The following is a 20,288-nucleotide window of genomic DNA, read 5'->3' on the forward strand; positions in this document are numbered from 1 at the left end:
CGATGTGTTCTCCGGCAAGCACTACTTCTTTGCTTTCTCTCTCTCTCTCTCTATCTCTCTCTCTCTGTTGCTTCTTTGCTTCTCTAACACTAACACTCATCACTGTGCTTTTTCTCTCACTGTCTCTGTGTCCTTTGGTTTTTGGAAAAAAAAAATTTAACTCCCACACGTGCAACAGTTTTCTTTCATTAAAAAAAAGTTAATGTTTGAATAAAAAAAGGTCATGCCACATCAGCCATGTCAAATTTAAGTTCAAAAAAAAAATGTTCAAATATCATTTCCGATAAGCAAAACACAAAGATATAAAAAATCAAATAAAATTGTTCTTGCCTATGAAGCCGGCACATGGACACGACAAAAACATGGACACCGGCTAGATCCAAAAAACACAAGACACATACATTTATATATATATATATATATATTAGTCTCAAAATTTCAAGTAACGTATTATTAACTAATACAAAAATAATTTAATCTATTTATTTGATATCCAAAAATGTAAAAATAGTGATCATATAAACTTTTTTTTCTTATTTTTATAATGAGAATAGAAACTTATATGATAAATTTACAAGTTTAAGTTTTTTAGAAAATTATTGAATTTGTGATTATTAACCTTATGGTAGAATTATGTTAAAATCATGTCAAAAATAAAATAAAAAATCTTTTAAATTAGACACTTTATTAACACGTGTGTCGAAAGAGTATATACACGATGCCTAGGTTTTCATAGGTTCTTGCTTCACTCTATGTTATATATATATATATATATATATATATATATATATATATATATATATATATATATATATATATATATATATATATATCTATAACAATATATAAAGAGGATTCCCTCTTTTGTGTCCACATTTCATAATACCAAATATACCCTTTACAATATTATTATTTATTAATTTTTTAAAATTAATAATTATTTTTATCTATTTTTTATAAAATTGTTTATCTTTTTTTTATTCATCAACAATTATTCTCTCTATTTATTTCATTTTATTTTTAATAAATATACATTTATTTTATATATTAACTTAATAACATTATACTATTATCATCTACTAATATAATCATTCATATTTAAAAAATACACACAGGCGCGATAGCGCCTGTGTTTACACTAGTATATATAAAGGGATTTCTCTTTTTGTGTCCACATTTCATAATATCCGTTTTATCCTTAGTTATTTTAAAAATTAATTATTTTATAAATAATTTACTTTTAATCATTTTTCTCCAAATCTCTTTCGTCTTAAATCATTATTATTATTATTATCTATATCTATAAAGGGGATTCCTTTTTTTGTACACATTTTAAAATATCAATTTTACCCTTTAAATATAATATTTTTTTAAATTTTTAAAAATTAACCGTTACTTTTATAAACTTTTTATAAAATTGACTATCTCTGCTTCTTTCCTTCTTTATTTATCAATGATTATTCTTTCACATGTTTTGATATATTTTACTTTATTTTTAATAAATATAATTTTAATTTATATATTAACTTAATAGCATTACAATATTATCACATACTAATATAATATCACACATATTTAAAAAATCATACACACAGGCGCGATAGTGCCTGTGTTTATGCTAGTATATATAAAGAGGATTCCCCTTTTTGTGTCCACATTTTAAAATACCAATTTTGCCCTTTAAATATAATAATTTATTAAATTTTTAAAAATTAACCGTTACTTTACAAGTTTTTTATAAAATTGGTTATCTCTGCTTATTCTCTTCTTCTTTATTTATCAATGGTTATTCTTTCATCTGTTGTGATATATTTCACTTTATTTTTAATAAATACAATTTTAGTTTATATATTAACTTAATAACATTATAATATTATCACCTACTAATATAATATCACGCATATTTAAAAAATCCATACACACAGGCGTGATAGCTAGAGATGGCAAATAAACCCGTGTCCGTGGGTATCACCCGAACCCGTCCCCGTTTTGACGGGGAATCCCCGCTTTGACTGGGTATGGGTATGGGTAATACCCGAAATTTTCAACTGGGGATGGGGATGGGGATGGGGATATATATATACCCGCCCAAATACCCGTCCCCGCTTAAATTACTAAACTATTTATAATTTATTAAATAATCTAAAAAATATATATAAATAAATAATATATTTACACATAAAATATAATATAATATAATATAGTATATATACATATAAATAAAATATACTTTTATATATATATATATATATATATATATATATTTACACATATACATGTAATATAATATAATATAATATAATATAATATACATATAATATATATACATAATAATATAATATAATATATATAATATATACGTATAAAACAAATTAATCATTTAACTAGTGAGATCTTTTATAAACAAATTTATAACATTACAAATTTATAAAAATTTAAAAGAAATATATATATATATATATATATATATATATATATATATATAAAAGCATAAAATATCTACGCATATACATATAATATATATACATAATAATATAATATATATTATTATATTTATATTATTATATAATATAATATAATATATACTTAAAATAAATATATATCTATAAATATATATATATATATATATATATATATATATATATATAAACATAAGATATCCACACATATAATATATGTACATAGTAATAATAATATAATATATAATATAATATAATATATATAAATAATTATATATATATATATATATATATATATATATATATATATATATATAAACATAAGATATCCACACATATAATATATATATATACATAGTAATATAATATATAATATAATATAATATAATATAATATATATATATATATATATATATATATATATATATATAACATATTTCTCATTCTCTTTGTTTTTTGTTATATAACATATTGGCAATTGCTTCAGTTTTAGATCCAAGGTACAAGATGGACATGTTAGAATATTATTTTTATAAATTGTATGGTAATGATTTTGATCTGAAACTTAGTAGAATTCGTCAAATGTGCTATAATTTGGTTTTGGAATATCAATCAAAAAAGAATGAAACTTCTTCTTATAGAGCTACATCATTGGAGTTGGGAAAGGATGTTGATAATGATGCGAATGAATTTTTAGAGTTTATGGCAAAAAAGAAAAAATCTAGAATTACAGTTATGAAAACAGAGTTGGATTATTACTTGGAAGAAGATAATTTGCCGGTTACACAAGAATTTGATATCCTATCATGGTGGAAAACAAATGGGTTAAAGTTTCCAACCCTTCAAGCAATTGCAAGGGATGTTTTAGCTATTCCAATAACAACTGTAGCTTCTGAATCTGCTTTTAGTACTGGTGGTCAGATATTAACTTCTCACTGTAGTCGACTTCATCATATTACTATAGAGGCTTTGATGTGTACAAGAAGTTGGATATGGAACTCAAACCATCTAGGTAAGTTACTCAAATTTATTAATATTTTTTGTTAGTATTTTTTGTGAATTCTCATCTAATATTCTACATTTGGTGTTTGTAGGTGTTAAAAAATTAAAAGGAAAAGATGTTCTGATGAGTGAAAATGAATGTGATGAAGAAGGTACATTATATTCTAGTAATTAAAATTTTCAATTTCAATTATTATATCATATCTAATTTTTCATTTTTTTTTCTATGTGTAGGTGGATCGAATGCAAATGAAACCACTGATCATTTGTAAAATTAATAAATATTTTGGTTATTATAAAATTTTAGTAATGTGTAATTTTTTAGCTTTTATATAATTATTTGAATTTTATTTAGTTGTTATTTGATACTTTAATTTGAGATTTATACTATTATAATATTTTTCTTAATATTTGACATCATGAAAATCAAAAAGAGTATGTTATTTTAATATTGAATATTTTGATAGTATCATGATTCCGTTGGTGTGATTTTTAAATTTTTTTTATAAAAAATATTTAATTGATATATGGAACAATAAAAAAATGGGTATGGGTATAAGAAAATACCCGTTACCCGGTGGGGATGGGATGGGTCAAAAGTTGTATACCCGTTGGGTTTGGGGATGGGGATGGGGATGAATTTTTATTATGGGGATGGGGATGGGATCATGATACCCGTACCCGCCCCGCCCCGTTGCCATCCCTAGTGATAGCGCCTGTGTTTACGCTATAAAGGGATTCCTTCTTTTTTGTCCACATTTCATAATTCCAACTTTACACTTTACAATTTAATTATTTATTAAATTTTTAAAAATTAACGGTTACTTTTACAAGTTTTTATAAAAGTATTTACTTATCTCTTTTTTCTTTCTTCTCCTATTATTCATATTTTCTCCATACATTTCACTTTATTTTTTATAAATATATTTTTATTTTGTTTATTAATATCATCAATTTTTAATATAATTCAAAAAATTGTGTATACACAAGCGCGATAGCGCTTGTATTTACGCTATATATAAAGAGGATTCCCTCCTTTGTGTCCACATTTCATAATGTCAATTCTACCATTTACAATATAATTATTTATTAAATTTTTTTAAAATTAATCGTTATTTTTACCTATTTTCTATAAAATTGTTTATCTTTTCTTTTTTTTATTCATCAACAATTAATTTCTCTATTCATTTTACTTTATTTTTAATTTTTTTTATTCATTTCACTTTATTTTTTATAAATATAAATTTGTTTTATATATTAATTTAATAACATTAAACTATTATCACCAACTAACATATTATCATTCGTGTATATATATATATATATTTTGCAATTCATTGCAAAAGCAGTTGCACCGTGATTTTTTCCCTCATTTCGCTTGCAAATATGTTGCAACCGTATATTTTAAACGTTGGGATTGTTATAGATATTTTTTTTTCTCACATGCCATGGATTTGGTCCATTTTTGCCCCCATCCACCATCTATAAATAGAGCATAATTCTCCTCCTTCAAACACACTTCCATACTTTCATCCATTCTTTCTAGTTCTCTCCTTCTTTTTCTCTTATATTTCTTCTCTCATCTTGGGTTTATTTATTTAATCTTTTCAAAAGTTATCTTGCCAGTTCTGAGTTCATCAAAAATTTCAAGAATCTTGAGGACTTGTGCAATACATCACGGATAAGTATTTAAGAACAGTAAGTCTACACGTCTCGGAAAGTCTTTTTGATTCATGATTTTTTCGGCTACTACAAACACTGTATACCCTTTTCAATTGATTCTTGCTATGTAGCAAATGCTCTAATTGAACTGAAGAAGGAATCAGTAATTTTTTTTTATTTCTTTGTTGTTACATTATTATAACTGGCGTTTCCTTCTTACACCTTTTTGAGAGTTCTTTTAATATTCATATGGAAGTAATGCTAATATCAAATGGGTTACGAAAAGGTTGAAGCTTTTTGCCAAAATTTGCCTTTTCTGATTGTGGCAAGTAGATGAAGTCATGAATATTTATAATTTTTCTCTTAGATCAAGTTCTGCCCTGTTTTTGTGAAGCTCTTTATAACAATTTATATAATATTGGGTGAATATTTCTGTAACATGGTTGTATGGTTGTGAATTTATCATAATTTTAGAAGTATGAATAAAAAAATATAAAAATGTTTGACTATAGGAAACTTAAGGAATAAGGAGCACACTGTAAAAACGATATAAAAATGTTTATGTCAAAATAGCTGGCAGAGACTCTGCATAATAAAAATGGAAAGTGTTGATACAAATTCCTTGCAGCTCACGTATATATGAACCCACACAGCATCATAAAGGATTATTTTATGATATGGCTCTATAAATAGAGCAGCTAAATGTCTCAACTTGAATTCTATCTGAAACCATAATTTTTGCTTCATACAGAGGCAAAATCTAAACTGCAACAATGTCTTTTTTCTCATCCTTCTTCAATTGCTGTGTTCCTTCTTCTTCATCATCATCATCGATGAAAGTCTCTGATGTTGAATTAAAAGCACCTTCTTCTGACAAGCAAAAGAAGAAATCATCAAAATCAAAGGGAGCACCAGTAGTGATGTCTTATTTTCCTATTAACTCTTCTCTCTCACGTTTGTAGGATGGTGTTTCATTCTTGGAATGAATTGTAATTATTATTATAATAGATTATTTATTATCGATTAAAGACATGATCAAAGTTAAAGAATATGCGAATATATAAGGTTTATTTTGACAAATTTGGCTGGATATATATTTCTTCTGTGATATATTTTGTTTTTTCAGATTTCCTTCTTTTAGAATAAATTAAATCATTTCAGAGGTCCTTATTTTTGTTGCGAAATATCAAGTAAGTTCTCCCATTTTCAATTGAGTTCCTATTTTGGAAAATTTGTTACAATTGAATATCATTTTAGATTAGCCCTTTGTACTTCATTAATTTGATTCGGTGTCTTCAAATTTGAAGACTTTTCCGGCATTGATTCAATTTAGTCTTTACTGTTAGTTTGACCAGACGGTGTTGAAGTCAACGTCATGTATCAATTTTTGATTAAAATAGTCAATAAGAAATTATATAAGTGACCCGTGGCGGAACTTAGAAAAAAAAGTTAGGGGTGGCAAATTAAATTTGTTATATATAATTTTCGTTTAGTTAGAAAAAAAAAGTATTTCATTTTTTCTCCTCATTTCCTCTTCTTAACACAAACACACATAATAGTAGAATTCAAAAAAATATGACTATTATTAGCTATTATATCATGCTATTATATCATGATACCAAACCATGAATATCATTTTAGATTAGCCCTTTGTACCTCATTAATTTGATTCGATGTCTTCAAATTTGAAGACGCTTTTTCCGGAACGACTCAAACGGGCGGGGCTATCTATTTGCTTGCAATGCGGGTTGTTCGCCTTTCGGATTCGGAAAGGGTTCGCCTATTTGATTTTGATTCAAAAGGCGCTACTAAACTACTCTAGTACAGCTAGTGTTAGTAGTACAACAGAATGTCGTTCACCCCGCAATCCCTTCTTCTTCAAGAGCTCCCTATTCTCTAGCAGCCTCTTCTTTCACAGCTCCTTCTCAAGCACTTGCCATTGTCTGGAAATTGGCCTTGTCATTGTCGCGTTCTAATGAATTTTTAAATTCATTATATATAACTCTAGGAAGTGATTTAACTTGGTTCTCATGAAATTTCTCATGAAAAGTTTAGTTAACATATATGCATTTTTTTTATCTTTATGACAAACCTTCTTTAAATAAAGAATCAGTTTTTTTACATTTTATCATATAATCTTTCTAATATAAATTTATCACATCTCACCTATCCTTAAATTTCATTTATAATAATTTGGGAAAAAGTATAATTAGGATTCATAAAAAAATTTTATAGTAAAAAAAAATCTGAATCTCTTTTATAAATCAATGTTTCCATTAAATTTTTTATTTTATCTTTTATTATAATTTCCATAATATAAATTTAATATAAATATATATATATATTATATATATATATATATATATATATAATAAATTCCAAAAAAAAATATAAATAATTGATTAAATATCAAATGCAAATTAATATGTTATAGTTATCTTGCAAGAACCAATCAAGGTGTAAATATCCTTTGGAGGAGATCACGTCAATATGTAACATTAGCTCAATTGTTGATCAGAAAATTTGGCTGGATAAACCTTTTATTTGTATTTATAAATTAAAATTAGTTTGTGTAAGTTAAAAAAAAAAAAAAGTCATTTAGAAATATTAATAAGAGGGAAATTTTACTAGTTAATTTATACATATACTAATTAGGAATAAGGAGGATAAGGTGAATATGGATAATATCTATATATTTTGACTTATTTTTCCATTATCTCTCTTTTTACTTATTAGGTAGTTATAGTTTTTTTTTTAATTTTAAACAATTCTTTAAATTATAAACTCAAATAAAAATTTGATCTTAAAATTTAATTTAAGTAAATGTGAATAAAATATTAGTGTAAATACATGTATTTTTTAAATTAATATAAGTTTCATTACAAATATAATTTTTAAAAAAATAATATTTTAATAAATAGTTTTAATATCATAAGTCTAAATAAAAAAAAATAAACTCTAAATACTTTTGTAATTATTATTGTATTTTTTATAAATAGCTTTATTTTGATAATTTGTTTTTTTTTAATATTTGAATAAAAATCAGAAACAATTAATATTGAATATTCTTAGGGAGTAGCTGAAATATCTTATTATCTATTGATATTTTTTGTCAACCCTAAAACTAATATTAATAATAAAAAAAAAATTGATCCAGCTATGTGCAAGTATTCAACGTTTACCCAAAAGAGTTGGTGGTGATTGCATCAGTAATGAAACTTATAATATAAGATGTGAATTTATAAATGTGTTGGACCAAGTATATAACATTAATTGTAGCAACACCCCATTGGTTGAGGTGAGGTGAGGCTCAAAAGCAGCCACTAAAGACCACCAACCAAAAGCTATGGTCAAATGTTGTCCTTGCTCTCCAAGCAAATGCATCTTCCTCTGTCTTTATCGTATTATGCTATAAATACTCTTCATCATCACTCACAACTTCACCACAAAAACCTTCGTTTCAGCTTCGTACACTCAAACTCAATCTCCACTTCAATTCCAAACTCAACCTTCACCAACATGCCTCTCATGTCATCCTTCTTCAGTTGCTTCATTCCATCTTCATCAGGTCAAGTTTTTGATTATACTGAAGGATCTTCTTCTTCTTCTTCTTCTTCAATGAATCTTCCTTCTTCAGAGAAACCAAAGCACAAACCAAAATCAAAGGATGCTCCTATTGTTGTGTCGTATTTCCCTGTCAACCATTACCCTTCACGCTTGTAGAATATATTCTGAGTTCAGAAGACTAAGGAAGTGTTTGGTTTTATGTTAAAGACGTGCTTCCAAGGACTTCAACGTGTTTTACAACATCTGTTAACCTAAAATCTAACAGATACTCAGAGTTTCAACATTCAGTTTATGTATTAATTGATGTGCCACCCTTTTTGCCTTTGTCAGGGTCATTAGGTTACAGAGTTCAACTTTGATCTGTTATTTGTAAAATATAGTTTCAAACTATATTTTTTTATTTATTAATACACGTTATTTCAAGAATTTATTTCATTACTTGTATATTGTTAAATTAGTTAGTAAAAAGTATTATTATTTTGTGATCAATATTTGACTAGATTCTATTATTCTTGTATATGTTTTTAAATTTTGGTAGCGTTAAAATAGAGAATTTTGTTCGAATGTATTAAGTTTTGAGAAAAAAAAAAATATTAGTTAGCATATTGCATTGGGTGGAATACGTACTCAACTCTTAACTTATCATAATCAGAATAACTAGAATAACTGAATTTTGACTTTTATTTTGGTTTATTGACTTTGTATGAACTATTAAATAATGAATATTAATTGAATAATTAATATAATTTTATTATTAATTAATTAAGGAATTTATTTGTCTACTAGATATTATTGATCTTTTTTTTCTAATATAAATTTATAATTTTGTAGCATTATTATAAACAGCGGATTATTATAATAAAAAATATTTTCAATAATACCTCTGGTGATTAAAAAGAAAAAGAAAATCAAAATCTTGTCTTCCTTTCAAAGGGTTTTGTTATTATACAAGTACAACGTATAACAATAATATCAACAAATATATACAATTTCAAGTTGGTATTGGAGATTATTGTAACAAAAGGTTTGTTAGGTTATTATATTATCCACAATTAAGTAATGTTAGACTATTATAAATCTTTAGTTTTATACACAATGCTTACGACTTTAGGTGAGATTATATACGTTGGAAATAAAATCAAATTACTCTATAATAGAAGACGAATATCAATTTCTAGACCTATTTTGAGAGAATGAGTTAGCTCAAATTAATTTCCTAATAATTATAAATTTCTTATTTTAATATTCATTTTAAATTTCAATTTGAGTTATTTCAATACCAAAGATAATTGTTAATATAATCAAATAAATAAATATTTATAATATTAAATGGAATAATTAATTTAAATTATATCTAGATTTTTAATTTTTACTATCAAATAACTTAATATTTTTAACAAAATCTAAATATGAACTACATTTAAAAATTCATATAAATTATTACAAAATAATTTCTAAATAATATCACTATTTAAAAATATTAATTATTTTTATAATTATATTTTTAATTTAAAAAAAATCATAATTTCAGTTTTTTAAAAGGTTTGAGAAAAATTAAAAGAATATTTCAGAATTCGGTCTCTATAAAACCAAATTGTAATCTACTTTAAACAAATTTCTATTGGAGAACTGGTGAACCTCTTAAGACTTTGATCTGTTCTACAGGATGAGTTTTAAGAACAGAAAATGTTTTAAAAAGACACATATTTCCACTTGCACACGTTTCTGCAAAGTTTCTTGGTACCATCACTTATCATTATCGACAACACAAAGATACATGAAGAAAAGGCGAAGAAAAGAAAGTAGAAGTGGCCCCAACAATATATTATTCGGAGAGGGCTAAGTCAAAAGCAACCACTAAATATGTTGTCATGTTCTCCTTCTTCCCCAAGTAAATGGACTAACATCTTTCTCTAGCACATTATATAAATATCAGTCATTTCAAATTTGCTTTTCGCCTCCAATATTATTCACTTCAAATTTCACTTATTATACTCACACTTTATTATTTATTTAATGTGTTGGGCATGGCTCCATGAATTTGGTAATTTGTAGATTGTTACGTTTATTAGATATACAAAATGTTATTTCAATTTTTATTCTAAATTGCTGGCCAACTTTTACCACATAATCTTTACACGCGTCTGTTAAAACTTTAACCATCATATCATTTGTACATGTTAACTAAAATAAATAAGATCAGTATTAAATTAATGAATATTTATTTTATTTATTTTTAATATTAATATTTATTTAACTTAGTAATACTAAATAAATGTTAACTATAAAAAAACTAAAATAAATATTAAAAATAAATAATGTTATGTCGATTTAGTAGATACTATTCTCGTTTAGTTTTAATGTTTTATTTTTTTATGCGGAGCATAATCTAAACAAACGTTAAATATAAAAAAAAAAAAACTAAAATAAACAAGTCTAGCCTAATGTTCAAGATACAATTACCTATTTACTTTTAATATTTTATTTATTCAAGTTAGTGTTTAATTTAGGAAATAAAAACTATAAAAAAAAAAACAAATACAATAAAGAAGTATTGTAGGTTCGGGGTTTAATATTTATATTTATTAAAGTTAATGTAGGATAAGTAGTATGAAAAAAATAAAATAATTTTAGCATTAAATTAGGCGGATATAAATCTTATTTTATTTATTTAATTTAGTATCAGACAAACACTAAATATAAAAAGATGAAAATGAATTAAGGTTAGTGTCAAAAAAACCAAACCCTTTTGAATATCGGATTAACGTACTATTAACTATAAAAAAAACTAAAAGAAATAAGGTTAGCGTGGACTTGGTCAATTCTAATTTTAGTTATTTTTAATATTTATCACTAGTAAAAAAATTATATTTTCTTTGAATATTTTTTCGTAGGAAATACTTATAAATTTTGTTGTGAAAAAAAATTTGCAATAAATTATTATCAATTTTCTTGTAAAATATTTTATATAAAACACTTTTTACAACAAATTTTGTAGAAAATACTTGCAAATTTTATAATTTTGTAGAAAATGATTACACACAAAGGAATTACGAGCCAATTAAAATTCTTAGAAAAAATGGCAAAAAAAAGTTTTTTCTTGCAATTTTTTTTAACAAATTTACAAAAAAAATCTCATGTAATATCATAATTTCTAGTAATGTATATTTATTTAAGTTAATATTGACTCAGCCAATTCTAAGTTATATATTGAATCCATGTGCAATCTTGATATCTTGATATTGAATATGAAATGTAATTTATTTTTAAATTTAATTGCCTAGATTTAAAGATGAAAAATCTCTTTCACCCACATTAATCTTCTTCATCCATTTCATCTACATAAAACACTTCTTTCCTCACGGCCTTCATCTTAATTCTTCTCCTCTTCTACTTTATCCACGCTATTCATCTCATCTTCTTCCTTCATATTCATTTTTTTCAACCACATTCGTTTCCCTTATACATCTCTTTCATCAATTATGATTTTTTTTTCGTTTATATTTATTAAATATAGAAGTTTTTTTTTTTTAATTTATTGTCTTTAGTGTCAACCAAGCTAATGTTAAATTAAATAAATTTTAAAATAAAGTACATTAGCTTCGGCCGACACTAAATTGTTTTAATTAAAAAATTAATTTTGGTAAAAAAAAGTAAGGGCTAAGTAAGGGCATTTCGGTAAAAAAAAAGTATGATGGAATGTACGCTTCTCATGCAGCCTTAATTAAAAAAAAGTAAGGGCATTTCGGTAAAAATAATTACAAATCGTCAAAAGCAAACACAACATAAATTGTTGTTTTGCTTCTGCCATTGTACCCGTCCATCCTGAAAATTTCAAACAAACAATGAGCCTAATTGCAAACAATAAGATGTGAAGGAGGACTTCAAATATGAAATTGCTATAACTTGATTTTGTTATGATGCAGCCACATACTTCAATCCATTTGGTCATATGGGTTTGAAATCCTCTAATCTACAAAAGCAAGAAACAATTTCAATGAGTGACACTTTGTTATGCTCATCTTCATCTTGTACAGAAACCAAGACAAAATTATACGAAGATATTAAATGTACCACTCCATAGTAACAGAACCAACAAAATAAGATAACATACGAAGATAACATCTAAAACATACGAAGCAACGAAAAAACCTTATTCCAAAACGAAGATTATGAAAAACCTACCTTGAAGATTCGAGTTAACACAAAAGAAGGAAAAAAGCACCAAAAAAATCAGTAATCACCGCAAGAAATCTCATAATAGGGTCTTGAGGTTATATCTCCGCGAACCTAGAAGAAACTCAACTCAAACTTCAAGTCAATAGGATTGAAAGCTAATGCTTGTTTTAGACTATCATACAAAGCAAACAAATAATTCATCAACGACATCCATAGCAAACACAAACCAAAGCTTTTTACAACATAATTTAGCAAACACCTAAGTATAGAACAAAAACATAAAAATATTACAACGTTTTAAACGCTTTTCTCAGCTAACATTGAAGCGAACATGTGTCAAATAGTGTAAACAAACTAAAATATTATAATGAGATGTGTTTGAAACCTCAAATAAACATAATAAAATTTGGTTAAAAAGACTAAATCGACGCATTTACAGAGTTAAGGACTAAATTGATTCAAGATTTTCGATAGACTAATTCCAATTTTCACTAAAAATTGAAGAACAAAAATATATTTAACAAAAACATATTTAACTCCAAAAATTATGATAACTAAGCCTAAATTAGAAATCCGTTATAAAAAATTTTAGACCAAAACTTTTATAGATATGCGCAAATTTGTAAAGTGTCAAATATATATAAATATTGGGTGGCCAAAAACCCTCCCAATCCTTAGTCCCTATTAAGCTCCGCCATCAATAAAAATCGTTGTCATAAATTTTATCACTTGAAATTTGAGTTTGTTGAAATACTTTTCAACACGTTCAATTCTAACAAGAAGCAACACATATTTATCCTTTTTGCTATTGACTTTTCAAAACTACAGTGTAAAGAAACTTCATAATATCATTGTCATTGCAACTAGAATTCTTCTTTTGAATTTTCATTTATATGATCATAAATTATTGTCCCACATCTTGTCTATCTTCTCAAAAAGTACATATTATTGTAAAAAAAATTCAACTAAGTATAACTACACAAAATTCTCATAAAATCAAATTTGTGGTAGATAACATCAATCATTTTGTTAAGAGTAAAAGTTTAACACACTTATTTTATTTTTTTTACTATGTGCATCCAAAATATTATCTATAATATATTATTGCATCGACAATCTTTATAAAACTACTTCCTCTGTTATCTCAAGATGTTCTATTTCAAGAAAATGTCTTATTAACAACCAATTTTAGTAACTAAAAATTATTAGTCATTATAGCAATCAATTTATATACTAATTTATAAAATAAAAAGTTATGATTACTAAAATAATCACTATTATGAATAAAAAATTATAATTGGTCGTTAATTAATTTATAAATTAATTTCTTTGATTGCAAAAATCTTGATAATTAATGTTTAGTGACCAATTTCTTTTAATTTTAAAAACCAATTTAGAGATATGTTTAACGGTGTCTATTACAAAAAAATTGAATAACATAGTTCTTAAAGTATTATGTTTCTTCAATTAACAAACATATATAGTACATGATTGAATCCACTACAAGCGTGTGAGGGGTAATGGTTAACAGGGAAATAAGGAACAACCAGTGGAGGGTCCTTTGATTTTGGTTTACTCTTTTGGTTTCTGAGAAGAATTTGAACTGAGATGATCCTTGGACAAAGTCACAAACTTGACCTGATTAAGATGAAGTAAAGCAACTGAAGAAAGATGAGACGAAAGACATTTTTAGTTTCCTTAAAGGGTTTCACCTAAAATATGCTTTGGTTGGTGAAACCAATTCAAGTTCCTCTTTCTATGGAGAAACCAAATAGTGATTTGCTTTTGGTGCAATGAAAATTTGAAATTGAAGAGGGGATTTTGTTTGAGTTTGCAAAAATGAACAATAGAAGGTGTTGGTGTGAGTGATATAATTGAGGAAAATAAGTGGAATATTTGTAGCATATTATTGTGATAAGATAGGAAGGTTGTGACTGCTTTGTTTTTTACCCTCACCAAATGCAGATATTTTGTATATATAATTATTGTTTTGTATTATCATTAAACTTAAGAAGTAGACATAAAAGATAATTTAATTAAGAGAAAAAGATTGGAAAAGAGATGCATGCAGGTGATAAAAAAGATCCACCCACCCCAAAGATTTTAAAGGTTCTCATTTATTAAGAGAATCAAAGTTACTTTCAAACACGAAATTTTTCTACAGATATTAATTTTGTAGATAAGTGAGAATCAAATTTTTAGGTGAGATTGAAGGACCAATAATGTTATTCAATTCACCCACAATAATTGGTTATCTCATTTGCATATAACCAGTACATTAAAAAAAAAGAATCTTATTCTTAAAATATTTATTAAATATATCATAAAAAAATTAAAAATATCATAACAAAGAAAGAAAAAATTAAAATAAAAAAGCACTCATTTTCTTCTTTTAAATAAGATGTTTCAATAATTTTAAAGGAAAACGAACATCATGTACCTACATATTCACTCATATTCATATTTATATTTGATGCATATTCACTCATATGTATATTTATATTTGGTTATAAGTTTGGACAATTCCTGCAAATAGATATCTGTATTCATCACTCCATTTAAGTTAGGTTCCGTGAAGCAACGCTCCCAAGTGAGGAAACAACGTGGTAGTGGTTCGAGTATTTTGACCACATGATCTATGTTGTCAAACCTTAAAGAAACCAACCCTGCACAAAATCCATGACATGAGACTATGAATTTTCAAACACCGATGTGGTCCCATCTTCTCCTTCCTCCCTAAGAAAATGGACTAACGTGGCAATTTCCTTTAATTGGTTTCATTTAATCATACACCACTATAAATATTTTGGGTAACCCTAAATTCTACAATCACCCATTTTTAGTTTTACAAACTCAAATACAAACCCTCTTCAATCTCTCATTGCCATTGTTAGGGCAAACTCACACCACAAAATTAAGATGTCAATGTTCTTCAATTGTTTTGGTTTCTCCTCATCAACTCAAGTCTCGGATTATACCAAAGGTTCATCATCTGAATTGAAATCTCCCTCTTTGCAGAAACCTAAAACAACATCAAAATCACAAGGAGCTCCTCTTGTTGTTTCTTACTTCCCCGTCAACCATTATCCCTCACGCTTGTAGTTCATCGTCATTAATCACTGTTATATATGTCTTATGTTTCGTGTTTCTTCATACATAAATTTTGTTTTTTTATTTTTTTCTTATACATGTATACTATAGGTAACTTATGTTTAAGTTATATGTAAATTTTTTATTTAATTTTTTATTTGTTCATGTGTTGTGTATTTTTGAGGCTCGGGACTCGGTATTTCGAGCAAGAAACTAGGAAGATATTTCGGAAGACGCAGTCATATCGGTTACTTTGTCTAATTTTGACTAGTTTTTTTTTTTTTTTAATATATATTTTGTTGTTCTTTTCTGGTAGTTTGTTTATAATATTAGCTACAGTTCATGTTATTAAAGAGGTGATGGGGGAGAAAAAGAAGATAAAAAGTAAATGAGTAAAAATAAGATTGAAGAAATTAATGTATATAAACTATTTTTTTTCCAGTTTACAGAACATTAAATGCAAAATATATCATGAAATACTTTTTAGCATTGTAATAAGTTTATTTTTCCTTTATGGCTAAATAAATGAGCAAATGTTAAAAAACATGTAATATATAAGAGAATAATGTAATTTTAAGATTTTATTTTATTTTTTATACTACACAATTATTAAAAAACTGTTAAGTATCATATTTTTACAATTAATAAATGGTGTTGGTGTGAGTGATAGAATTGAGGGAAAGTGGAATATTTATCGCATATTATGATAAGATAGGAAGTTCCATCTTAGTTCATTGATTTTGGAGACAAACATAACATGGACCACATGCTTGAAAAGTCTTTTAGTTTGTTTTTTACAAGTTTAAATTTCTTATTGAATATTTGTGGTCTTAAAATACATTAATATTGATTCTTTAAAAATATTTTTAATATATTTAAAATATTAAAATTAGTATTTATCTGTGTATGTTAAAGACATATCAAAGTAAAAAAAAAAAATCCAAAATCGTTTTTTACGCTCACAAATACAAATATTATATTATGTATATATAATTATTGTTTTGTACCATCGTAAAACATAGGAAGTAGACGGAAAAGGTATTAATTAAGTGATAGGTCTTGTTAACTCCTAAACATGATTGGATAGAATAGGAAAGAGATATTTGCAGGTGATAGTAAAGATACACTTTCAAACATGAAAAATTTCCACAGATATTAATTTTATGGATAAGTGCGAATAGCTTCTTCTCTTTTCTTTTTTTTTTTTTTTGTGAGACTGAGTGATGAATAATGTTATTTTGAAATCACCCACAATAATTGGTTATCATTTATATTTTAAAAAATAAATCAAGAATTTTATTCTTAAAAGTCCCATTTGCATAAGAGTGATTTGTCAGGAATTAAAAATGTTCGGTATTAAACTCATCTTCATTCCACACACTTGTACAAATTACTCAACTTTTTTTCCTAAATAAGTTTAGATCCGTAATATAAACAATATCTGTCTTAAATACTTACTATTTATTTTTAAATCATGTATCTAAAATATAACTTATAAAATTTTAGCTTAGATTTGTGAAAAAGAATATTTATTTAATTTGATCATCCTATTATAATAATAATGTTTTTGACTTATTTATGATTTTTTTAAAAAAAATTATCTTGATCTCAACTTTTTCTCATAACAATCATTATGATTTTCATTACATCCATGTTACGTATAACATATATGTCCAGACAAATAATAGAAATAATTTATTGTATATCATCCATTAGTAAGAATGATGTATTGTATGGTTTAGTTGATTGTCTTAGCCAATTTTGTTAACCGTCTTAGCCGGCGATCTATTGACCACTATTTGAGTAAGACTATTTTAAATGTTTGCAGTAATGCGATTAATAGTTGTTTAGTGATCAAACGAATATCCAGCAGTGTCAATAGTTAGACTGTCCACATGATTCCACTATAGGATTCTTTTATATAAGTTATTTATAATAATTAGCAACAACTTGATGGTCGAGTGGATTCCTTACAGTGCCAACAGTTGGACTGCCTCAAGATTCCACCATAATGTCCTCTTATACAGATTATGTACGACGTCATTTGGGTAGTCGGGCCAAACGACGTTGCAATGAATTAACTAGTTTTGTAATTAGCGTAAACATGTTAGTAATTAGGTTTAAAAAGCAGTTGAGCCATGATTAGGCCGACTCTTATCACTAACCCATATAGAAAACTAATAAATACAGGTCAAAGGTATGGATGTTATTTCTCTTGCATTAATTACAATATTTATTGTTTTCACCAATCGAACCATTCTGACTTTAGCATCGGAATTTCTTTAACAAGTATCCTCGATCGGCGAACGAATAGGAACATCAAATGGATGATTAGACTGAAGATTTGAAGACTTGGCATTTGACCCCTACACCCAAAACATTTTGGTGCCCACCGTGGGACCAAACATTTATTTATTCATACCTACATGGTGACCATAAGAAACATGACGAGCAACGTATATGTGGAGAACTCTTTAGACGACCAGACTGATACAAGGGAGATGATAAGGAGGATGCAACAACGCATGAATGTAATGTAGTGGAATTATGAGGTAGGGATCAAAGCGTTGGGGAAGAGAATGAGGCCATAAGGTAGTAGAGGGCCGAGAAAGAGCCCATACTATCGACCTCGACCTTACCCAATCCCCCCAAGCAGTCTCGCATTGACCTAGTCATGGGAAGAGATGAATAGCCATGACCCTCTCGAGTAGAGTCGGTCGACCGAACAAAGGGGGAACCAACACGAACTGTTTAGGAAAGCACATGAGCGAGCAAGGGCTTCAATCCATCTAAAATGACAATCCACACTAAAGGGATGTTCCCCTTTGTTAGCACGAGTGACCTTGGTGTATGGATTTTATGAAGCAAGTGCATGAGATCATATGTGGTTGATGAAAAATGAATGAAGATGCATTGATGATCAAGCTAGGGATTTGGTAAATCTGAAATTGACTTGAAGACCATAGACCTTGTATTTTGTATTGTATTTGTACTTTTATTAAGACTTTTTCCTCACATTAATTACAACATTTATTACTTTCGTTGATCGAACCATTGGTAACTGTGGCATCAAAGTCCTTTTAGCAGGTATCCTAATCGATGGATGAATAGGAACACCAAATAGACAATTGAAGTAAAGATTTGAAAACTTCATAAATTGTTTAAGTGAATTTTTGACCCTAGATCCAAAACAAAATGACAATACCAATATGTTAACTAAACTACACATATTATTGTAATCCAAATAAAAACTTATACATATTATTGTATTTCAAATATTTATTAATTTAAAAAAAATAAAAAAAATATAACAAAGGAAACAAAGAAGGTGTTGTAGTGGCTGGAGTATTTGACCACGTGATCCATGTTGTCAAATCGTAAAGAAACGAAGCATGCACAAAATCCACATGACCTGAAATTATGAATTTTCAAACACCTATGTGGTCTCATCTTCTCCTTCCTCCCTAAGAAAATGGACTAACGTGGCAACTTCCTTTAATTTGGTTTGGTCCCATCTCATACCACTATAAATATTTGGGGTAACTCTAAATTCTACAACCACCAAATTAGAAACCCTCTTCAGTTTCACATCACAACTACTTGGGCAAACTCACCAACAAGAGATTAAGGATGTCAATCTTCTTCGAATGTTTTGGTTTCTCCTCACCAAGTCAAGTCTCCGATTATGTCGAAAGATCATCATCTGAATTGAAATCTCCCTCTTCGGAGAAACCAAAGAGAACACCAAAATCAAAAGGAGCTCCTATTGTGGTTTCTTACTTCCCCGTCAACCATTATCCCTCGCGCTTGTAGTTCATCCTCCTGTTTCTTGTTTTTTCATATATAAATTTACTTTTCTTTTAAACACTAAAGGTAGCTTATTTGAAACTTATTATATGTAATTCTTTTTAATATAATTTTCTTTTCTTTTTTCACTTGTTCATGTGTTGGGTCTTTTTCAGGCTTGGGACTCGGTTATTTTTGGTAAATATTTTATTGCTCTTCAATTTTAGTTACAATTCATGTTACTAAATCTTTCAGGTTACATTAGAAAATGAGTATAAATATTTTTAAAAATTTTACTTGAATAATAACTGAAGAAATTGTAAGAAGAGAGATACAAGAAGAAAAAGGAGATGCAGAAAAAATTGATGTGCATGAAAAAGGAGGTGGTGTCGGAGAAAAGCAAAGAGTACAAATAACATAGAAGAGAATAGAGTAAATATATCGAAAACTGCACAAAAGTATGACCCATACTATTCACACCCCTATCTTTACTCTTTGCATACCTTGCTCTTTACGGAAACTAATTTCGCGTTTATATTCGTA

The sequence above is a fragment of the Vigna unguiculata genome, chromosome 1 (genome assembly GCF_037176805.1).
Source record: "Vigna unguiculata cultivar grain cowpea cultivar isolate G323 ecotype 2 chromosome 1, ASM3717680v1, whole genome shotgun sequence".
NCBI lineage: Eukaryota > Viridiplantae > Streptophyta > Magnoliopsida > Fabales > Fabaceae > Vigna > Vigna unguiculata.